The sequence below is a fragment of the Salvelinus sp. IW2-2015 genome, linkage group LG4p, assembly GCF_002910315.2.
Source record: "Salvelinus sp. IW2-2015 linkage group LG4p, ASM291031v2, whole genome shotgun sequence".
NCBI lineage: Eukaryota > Metazoa > Chordata > Actinopteri > Salmoniformes > Salmonidae > Salvelinus > Salvelinus sp. IW2-2015.
The window spans coordinates 397,329-406,417 of record NC_036841.1 but is presented as its reverse complement, the minus strand read 5'-3'; the positions used below and the strand labels follow the sequence as shown (position 1 = coordinate 406,417).

At 43.5% G+C, this 9,089-nt stretch overlaps 1 pseudogene; it reads left to right on the top strand.

The window, feature by feature from the left end:
- Positions 1-1,201: 1,201 nt before the first annotated feature.
- Positions 1,202-2,786, top strand: LOC111956631 (histone H4 transcription factor-like; annotated as a pseudogene).
- Positions 2,787-9,089: the final 6,303 nt, after the last annotated feature.

Genomic DNA, 9,089 nt, shown 5'->3' with positions numbered 1-9,089 from the left:
GCGCCCTTTTCACTTTTGGATAAAATTGTGCCCAATTTAAACGGCCTCGTACTCTGTCCTAGATCATATGATATGCATATTATTATTAAACACTCTGAAGTTTCTAAAACTGTTTGAATTATATCTGAGTAAAACAGAACTCATTTGGGAGGCAAACTTCCAAACAGGAAGTGAAAATTCTGAAATGGGTCTCTGAAAGGCATTGCCTATTCAATTGCCTTGTATTTATGGATCTGTATGCACTTCATACGCCTTCCACTAGATGTCAACAGGCAGTAGAACGTGGAATGAAGTGTCTAGCCTTATTTGGGACCGGATGAGAGTTGAGTGAGAGGTCAGCCATATTGGCAGTATTTGGCTACGCACTTGGGCATGTCATATCTTTGTCTGCAATGCGTTAGGTAGACAGGAAGAAATGCTCCGTCTGGGACGTTATTGGATATATATGAGAAAAACATCCTAAAGATGGATTCTCAACTGAGTTTGACCAGTTTATTCGACTTTTATCACTTTTTGAATTTTTCGTTCATGCGTCAAATCMTCATGGACACGTGAGCTACACATGCTAGCCAAAGTTGCTAATTCGACAGAAGAAATTGACATTCTAAAACAAAACAACGATTTATTGTGGAACTAGGATTCCTGGCACTGCATTCTGATGAAAGTTCATCAAAGGTAAGGGAATATTTATGATGTTTCGTATTTTTGTTGACTCCAACATGGCGGAGAATGGCTGAGCGCTGTCTCAGATTATTGCATGCTGTGCTTCTTACTAAAGTTATTTTTTWAAATCTAACACAGCGGTTGCATTAAGAACCAGTGTATCTTTAATTATATGTACAACATGTATTTTTCAGCAAAGTTTATGATGAGTATTTCTGTATTTCACGTTGCTCTCTGTAATTATTTTGATTATTGATTATTTTGGTCCCGTGTGGCTCAGTTGGTAGAGCATGGCGCTTGCAACGCCAGGGTTGTGGGTTCATTCCCCACGGGGGGACCAGGATGAATATGTATGAACTTTCCAATTTGTAAGTCGCTCTGGATAAGAGCGTCTGCTAAATGTAAATGTAATTATTCTGGCTGTTTTGGAGCCATTTTTGACCATGTCGCCAATGTAAAACCACGATTTGTAGCAATAAATATGCACGTTTTCGAACAAAACAAATGTATTGTATAACATGTCATAACTGTCACCTGATGAAGTTGTTCAAAGGTTAGTGATTAATTTTATCTCTTTGTGGGTTTTGTGAAAGCTATCTTTGCGGTGAAAAAATGGCGTTGTGTGTTGGGCTATTGTGGTGAGCTAACATAAATATATGTTGTGTTTTCGCTGTAAAACATTTAAAAAATCGGACATGTTGGCTGGATTCACAAGATGTTTATCTTTCATTTGCTGTATTGGACTTGTGATTTCATTATATTATATTATATCCCTGTGGCACTAGGCTAGGCTATGCTAGTCAGCGTTTCTGATGAGAATGATCCCGGATGGGTAGTCCAGAAATGTTTTGAGAACCAGCACGACCTGCGGAAGCACATGGAGACCCATAATGAGGGGGCAGCCTACCACTGCTCTGTAGAGGGCTGTGACTACTCCTACCGCATGGCCCACACCATGAACCAGCACTACAAGAGAGTACACGAGGTACTTCAGACTGGCTGCAGGGGGCGCCAAACAGTCCCTCGGTGCTCAATAGAACTACAAAATCAATATCCGTGTCAAAGCTAGACTTTTTAATTTGCAAAAATGTTTTGGGAATTTTGATCAAGTGTACTCTACTTGACTCTTGCATAATTCTCCTCTGTAGGGTGGAAGGGTTACGAAATACAAGTGTCATCTCTGTGACACAACCTTCTCTTGGTGTTACACAATCTTCACCTGTGCAAGAAACACCACCTGAAATGGCCCTCTGGACACTCTCGCTTCAGGTATGAACAACACTTTATCTTTCCCTTATGTGATGAGTTAACATGAGTTAGTCAGTTTTACCATAAGGAGGTGGTTGATTATTTGGCTTGCTCCACAGATACAAGGAGGATGAAGATGGCTACCTGAGGCTGAACATGGTGCGTTACGAGACAGTAGAGGTGACTCAGGAGATCATGAAGAACATGGCTCAGAAGAGGACGCTCCATAAGGGCCCCGGGTCCAGCAGCCGAGCCAAGAGAGCTGCCAACAGGGCAGCCAGGAGTCACGGCTCTCCCCCTTCCTCCTCCTCTTGCTCCACCTCTTCCTCAGAGCTCTCTGCAGGGGAGGAGACGTCAGCTCAGCCCAGCCCCAGGGGCAGTGACTCACCTGTGTACTGCGTCCTGAGTAATGTGTCTGATATGGGGGATGACCCCGACGCCACCCGGGACGACTGACTCCTGCGGGCCCTCAGGTGCAGTGAGGGCCCTGACTGAGGTGGCCAGGGGTCTGGGGATGGATGTGGTGTAATCACACACACTGACCCTCCTTATTCTAGTAGTCCAAGTTAACTCTTAACGCTGCCACCATTGTTATCTCCAACCTTGATTCTGTAGACTAAAGTAATGATACCAACTTGAATTGTATCTTAATACAGCCGATCAATGCAGCCATTAATATCTAACCCACATGTCATTCATTTATGAAATGAGCACTTAGCTTTTAAAAAAACTAAATCAGATCCAGCATCTTGTCAGTACCAATGTTGGAGACCACTAATGTGGCAGTACTGAATATCTCTGTTACAGCTGTGCTGTATGTATGATGGCTGGGCTTAACCTGGGATGGACTGGRTATTAAAGTTCACTAAACGTTAGTATCTCCGGTTGAGATGTGACAAGTGGACAAGAATGTGAAGATTATAAAAATAAAAAAAATACAAAGTGTTTTTGTTTGTTAGTGTTTTACAGTATGAGCTTTAATGCAGCTTCAGTTTAGTTCAGCCTCAGAATGTGACCCCATTGACAGCTGTTTTGAAGTAACTTTTGTGGTGTAGAAGTCTGTCAGGTCATATTTCTGATGTTTTTCTTAATGGAAAACTCTTTTCCTTTATTCTGATTTAATGCTATAGCTTTTTATTTGACCTAGTTCTTGTTTTTTTTTTTACATTTTGTTAAGTTTTGTCAGTTAAATTTGTCTGTCTATTTTAGGAACAGTAACTTGACAAACTCAAGAGTTAGCAACATTTTAGGAACTCATTTGTTGGATTGCACTTTTCTGTTGAGGAATGTCATTTTTCAACATAGTAGTTTGTCTTTTATCTGTGTCATACAGGCAGTAATCAGAATCACAGAATTTGTCTTGAAGCAGTGCTGAGTTATAGTTCTAAGGCAAGCATGCAAGCACACAGTAGGGTCTTCTGATTTCTGTCATTACGAGGTAGTTCTGTGGGGAGCACCAGACAAGGGGAGAGAGAAGGGGACCAAAGGCGGCAGTGTGCTTAAGAACCCAGGGGGAAGAGTTCTGTTCGGGAGGCTACTCTGGGTGAGACCCACCCTGGAGATATGTGACCTGGAATAGGTGGAGGTCAGGAGGCTGGGATGGGGGAGATGGTCGCCCATGGTGGCAGAATAGAGGCTGTGCTCGTAGTATTCCTCTCTGCGCAGGTGCAGACGCTCTCTTTCCATGAGGTAAGCCCTCTCCTGCTGCTTCAGGACCAGTGAGGAGTGATGGGGTGGGTGTGGAAAGCTGTGATGAGGGTCTCTATATGAACAGTCTGCTGCCTCCAACAGCCTGGCCCCCACCACACCATGCAGAGGATCAGCCCTCATGACCAGCTCTTGACAGGAGGAAACAGGGTGGTCCATACCCCTGTATACATCCCACAGTGGATCTCTTGGGGTGTCCCAGGGAAGTGCATGGTAGGGGATGAGCCCCATATTAGGAGTGCCAACCTGAGTCTGGGCCAGATTACATACACTATTTACTGGGTAGAGCCTTGGAATAATGCTCCCTATGGTCATGTGCTGCATCGACATGGAGGATGGCGTGAGTGGGACCAGGGATGGTTTCTCTGTGGGGTCCTTGGGTTGAGGACCTTCGTTGAAATCCTCCTGGTCATTCTCTGTCTGCCGCTTAATCTTCTTGACCTTTATGTAGTTCTTACACTCAAGCCTTCTCTTCCTGTCACCTGACTCCCAGCTACGGCTGCCATTGGACCGCTGACCATGTTCCAAGGTCATTGTCTGAGGAACAGACTTGTCTTCAGCAGGTGAACTGTCAGTCCCTGCAGCATTGTGGCCTTGGTGTTTCTCCACTATGTACTTTTTCTCCTCCATCTTCTCTCTGGGTAGGTGTAGCTGCTGTCCCCATTCCCTCTCCCTGAGTGTATCCCTGTCCTGAGGTTCCCTGATTGAATCTCTTCCTGGTTGTTCAGGTTCTGTAGAGCGTTCAGGTTGACATACAGAGGACGGGGGTGTCTTCTGCCTGCTCCACCACTCAGGAGTTCCTCCTTCTCCACTTGGTGCATTTAGATTGTCTTTGTGATAGATCATGGGATAGTCTGTTTTTAAGAGGAGGAAGAATAAGCAAGTCAAAGAAATGTGTGAGCTTGAAACGCAATTCCCTCCTTTATGATTATATTGTCTTAAACATAATACTGAACCAACACTGAAGGGAGACTGAATGTGCTACTCACTTAGTGCTAGGTTTGGCAGTCCACCAAAGGTGACGCTTAGTGATCCCAAACCTACAAATAAAGGATGTCTACTGTGTGACWCTGGAGCAGGAGAATAATGGAAAAATGCTATGTTGAGTAATTTCTCTCTGTTAGACACAGTACTATAGTAAGACAAGTCATATTTTTAAGGAGGTTTAGTCTTTGGTCTCTTTCCTCACCTGGGTTAGAGAGTGGGGTGGAGTACTGAATAAGGTCCCGCTGATGGGGGATGGCTTGAATCAGATCAGAACCAGGAGGCTGAGTCAAAAACTCCGGTTTTACACCGAAGTTGATTGCATATGCGTCCACTTGCATCTTCTGCTGAGAAATGGAAGGACGGACAGACAGAAAAATAGCTTCAGGTATAATGTTTGGTTTGGATACAAATAATATTTATTGGGTTTCATACACATTTTAGTGGATGTTCAACACGTTTTCATACCTTCACTCTCAGCTTATGGTGGTGGATCTGCCATGCAATGCGGACATGCATTGTATTCCACCTTCCTGGTCTCTGAGAGAACAACGAATTCAATAGGTCAGAATAGAAACAACTCAAAACACTTTCCAAATGAGAATATTTTTGCAATATATGTAGATATTAAATTGCAAATAATCAAAAGGATATTCACTCTTGGATCCTTCTGTAGCAGCTTGTGTGACCCAGTCCTAGGTCTAGGTGCCATGTCTAGAACGTTTGATGTCTGACAAAGACAAGGAAATGTAGACTGTTGATCACACACTAGTAACTCATGACACAGTGGAGGCTCCTCAGAGGAGGAAGGGGAGGATCATCCTTAGTGAATATCAGAATAAAACTAATTTAAAAGGTGAAACATTAAAAAAGTTATCCCCTTTAGATTTACAAAATATATTCAAGTCACCAAATAATTGATTAAAACACACTGTTTTGCAATGAAGGTCTACAGTAGCCTCAGCAGCACTCTGTAGGGTAGCACCATGGTGTAGCCGGAGGACAGCTAGCTTCTGTCTTCCTCTGGGTACATTGACTTCAATACCAAACCTAGGAGTCTCATGGTTCTCACCCCCTTCCATACACTTACACCACAGGAGGCTGCTGAGGGGAGAATGACTCGTAATAATGGCTGGAATGGAGCAAATGGAATGACATCAAACACCTGCAAACCATGTATTTGATTTTTTTGATACCATTCCACCTACTCCGCTCCAGTCATTACCACAAGCCCGTGCACCCTAATTACGGTGCCATCAACCTGTGACTTACAGTAATTATGACAACTTCCGGAAGACGTCCTCCAACCTATCAGAGCTCTTGCAGCATGAACTGACATGTTGTCCACCCAACAAGCAACAATTTCTATGATTTTACTGAGTTACAGTTCATATAAGGAAATCAGTCAATTTAAATAAATTCATTAGGCCCTAATCTATGCATTTCACATGATTGTCCATGGGAGCAGCCATGGGGGGGCCTAGGAGGGCGGGGGCCTAGGAGGGCATAGGCCAACCCACTTAGGAGCCAGGCCTACCCACTGGGGAGCCAAGCCCAGACAATCCAGAATTAGTTTTTCCCCACTAAAGGGCTTATTACAGACATAAATACTCATCATTTTCATCAGCTGTCATGGTGGCTGGTCTCAAACAATCCTGTAGGTGAAGTAGCTGGATGTGGAGCACCTGGGCTGGCGTGGTTACACGTGGTCTGCGGTTGGGAGGCCAGTTGAAAGTTTTGTCCAATTCCTCTAAAATGACGTTGATGGTGGCTTATGGTAGAGAAATTAACATTAAATTCTCTGGCAACAGCTCTGGTGGACATTCCGGCAGTCATCATGCCAATTGCACATTTTAGAGTGGCCTTTAACTGTCCCCAGCACAAGATGCACCTGTGTAATGGGCATGCTGTTTAATCAGCTTCTTCATATGCCTCACCTGTCAGGTGGATGGATTATCTTGGCAAAGGAGAAATGCTCACTAACATGGATGAAACAAATTTGTGCACACACTGTTTGAGAAATATGCTTTTTGTGCGTGTAGAACATTTCTGGGGTCTTTTATTTCAGCTCATGAAACCAACACTTTACATGTTGCGTTTATATTTTTGTTAAGTAAACATTTCGTAGTATATATACAGTATCAGTCAAAGGTTTGGGCACACCTGCTCATTCAAGGGTTTTTCTTTATTTTGACTATTTTCTACATTGTAGAATTATAGTGAAGACGTCAACACTATGAATAACACATATGGAATCATGTAGTAACCAAAAAAGTGTGAAACAAATCTAAATATTTTATATTTGAGATTCTTCAAAGTAATCACCCTTTGCCTTGATGACAGCTTTGCACACTCTTGACATTCTCTCAACCAGCTTCATGAGGTAGTCAGCTGGAATGCATTTCAATTAACAGGTGTTTCTTTCCTTCTTAATGCATATGAGCCAATCAGTTGTGTTGTGACAAGGTAGGGTTTGTATACAGAATATAGCCCTATTTGGTAAAAGACCAAGTCCATATTAGGGGAAGAAAGACTCAGATAAGCAAAGAGAAATGACGGAACATGCGGAACATTTCAAGAACTTTGAAAGTTTCTTCAAGTGCATTTGCAAAAACAATCAAGCACTATGATGAAACTGGCTCTCATGACGACCGCCACAGGAAAGGGAGACCCAGAGTTACCTCTGCTGAGGAAGATAAGTTCGTTAGTTACCAGCCTCAGAAATCGACAATTAACTGCACCTCAGATTGCATCCCAAATAAATGTGTCAGAGTTCAAGTAACAGACACATCTCAACATCAACTGTTAAGAGGAGACTACGTGTATCAGGCCTTCATGGTCAAATTGCTGCAAAGAAACCACTACTGAAGGACACCAATAAGAAGAGACTTGCTTGGGCCAAGAAACACGAGCAATGGACATTAGACGGGTGGAAATCTGTCCTTTGGTCTGATGTGTCCAAATTTTTAGATTTTTCGTTCCAACCGCCGTGTCTTTGTGAGACACAGAGTAGGTGAACAGATAATCTCCGCATGTGTGGTTCCCAGCGTTTAGCATTGAGGTGGTGTGATGGTGCTTTGCTGGTGACACTGTCAGTGATTTTTTTTAGAATTCAAGGCACACTTAACCAGCATGTCTACCACAGCATTCTGCAGCGATACACCATCCCATCTGGTTTGCGCTTACTGGTACTCGTGTTTTTCAACACGAAAAGGACCCAAAACACACCTCCAGGCTGTGTAAGGGATATTTGACCAAGAAGGAGAGTGATGGAGTGCTGCATCAGATGACCTGGCCTCCTCAACCACCCGACCTCAACCCAATTGAGATGGTTGGGGATGAGTTGGACAGCAGAGTGAAGGAAAAGCAGCCAAGTGCTCAGCATATGTAGGAACTCCTTCAAGACTGTTGGAAGAGCATTCCAGGTGACTACCTCATGAAGCTGGTTGAGAGAATGCCAAGAGTGTGCAAAGCTGTCATCAAGGAAAAGGGTGACTACTTTGAAGAATCTCAAATATATTTTGATTTGTTAAACACTTTTTTGGTTACTACATGATTCCATGTTATTGCATAGTTTTGATGTCTTCACTATTACTCTACAATTTAGAAAAATAGTACTAATAATTATTATGTAACAACCTTATTCTAAATATTTTTATTGTTTTTTCCCATCAATCTATTCACAATACCACATAARGACAAAGCAATCAGGTTTGTAGAAATTGTTGACAATTTATTAAAAATAAACTGAAATATCACATGTACATAAGTATTCAGACCCAGTACTTTGTGAAGCGCCTTTGGCAGCGATCACAGCCTCGAGTCTTCTTGGGTATGACCCTACAAGCTTGGCACACCTGTATTTAGGGAGTTTCTCCCATTCTTCTCTGCAGATCCTCTCAAGCTCTGTCAGGTTGGATGGGGAGCGTCGCTGCACAGCTATTTTCAGGTCTCTCAAGAGGTGTTCGATCGGGTTCAAGTCGGGCTCTGGTTGGGCCACTCAAGTACATTCAGAGACTTGTCCCAAAGCCACACCTGCATTGTCTTGGCTGTGTAGGGTCGTTGTCCTGTTGGAAGGTGAACCGTTGCCCCGGTCTACAGTCCTAAGAGCTCTGGAGCAGGTTTTCATCAAGGATCTTTGTGCTTTGCTCTGCTCATCTTTCACTCGATCCTGACAAGTCACCCAGTCCCTGTCGCTGAAAAACATCCCCACAGCAGGATGCTGCCACCCCCATGCTTCACCATAGGGATGGTGCCTGGTTTCCTCCAGACATGACGCTTGGCATTCAGGCCAAAGAGTTCAATCTTGGTTTCATCAGACCATAGAATCTTGTTTTTCATTGCCTTTTGGCAAACTCCAAGCGGGCTGTCATGTTTCTTTTACTGAGGAGTGGCTTCCGTCCGGCCAATCTACCACAAGGACCTGATTGGTGGAGTGCTGCAGAGATGGTAGAACTCCAGAAGGACAGCAATCTCCACAGAGGAAC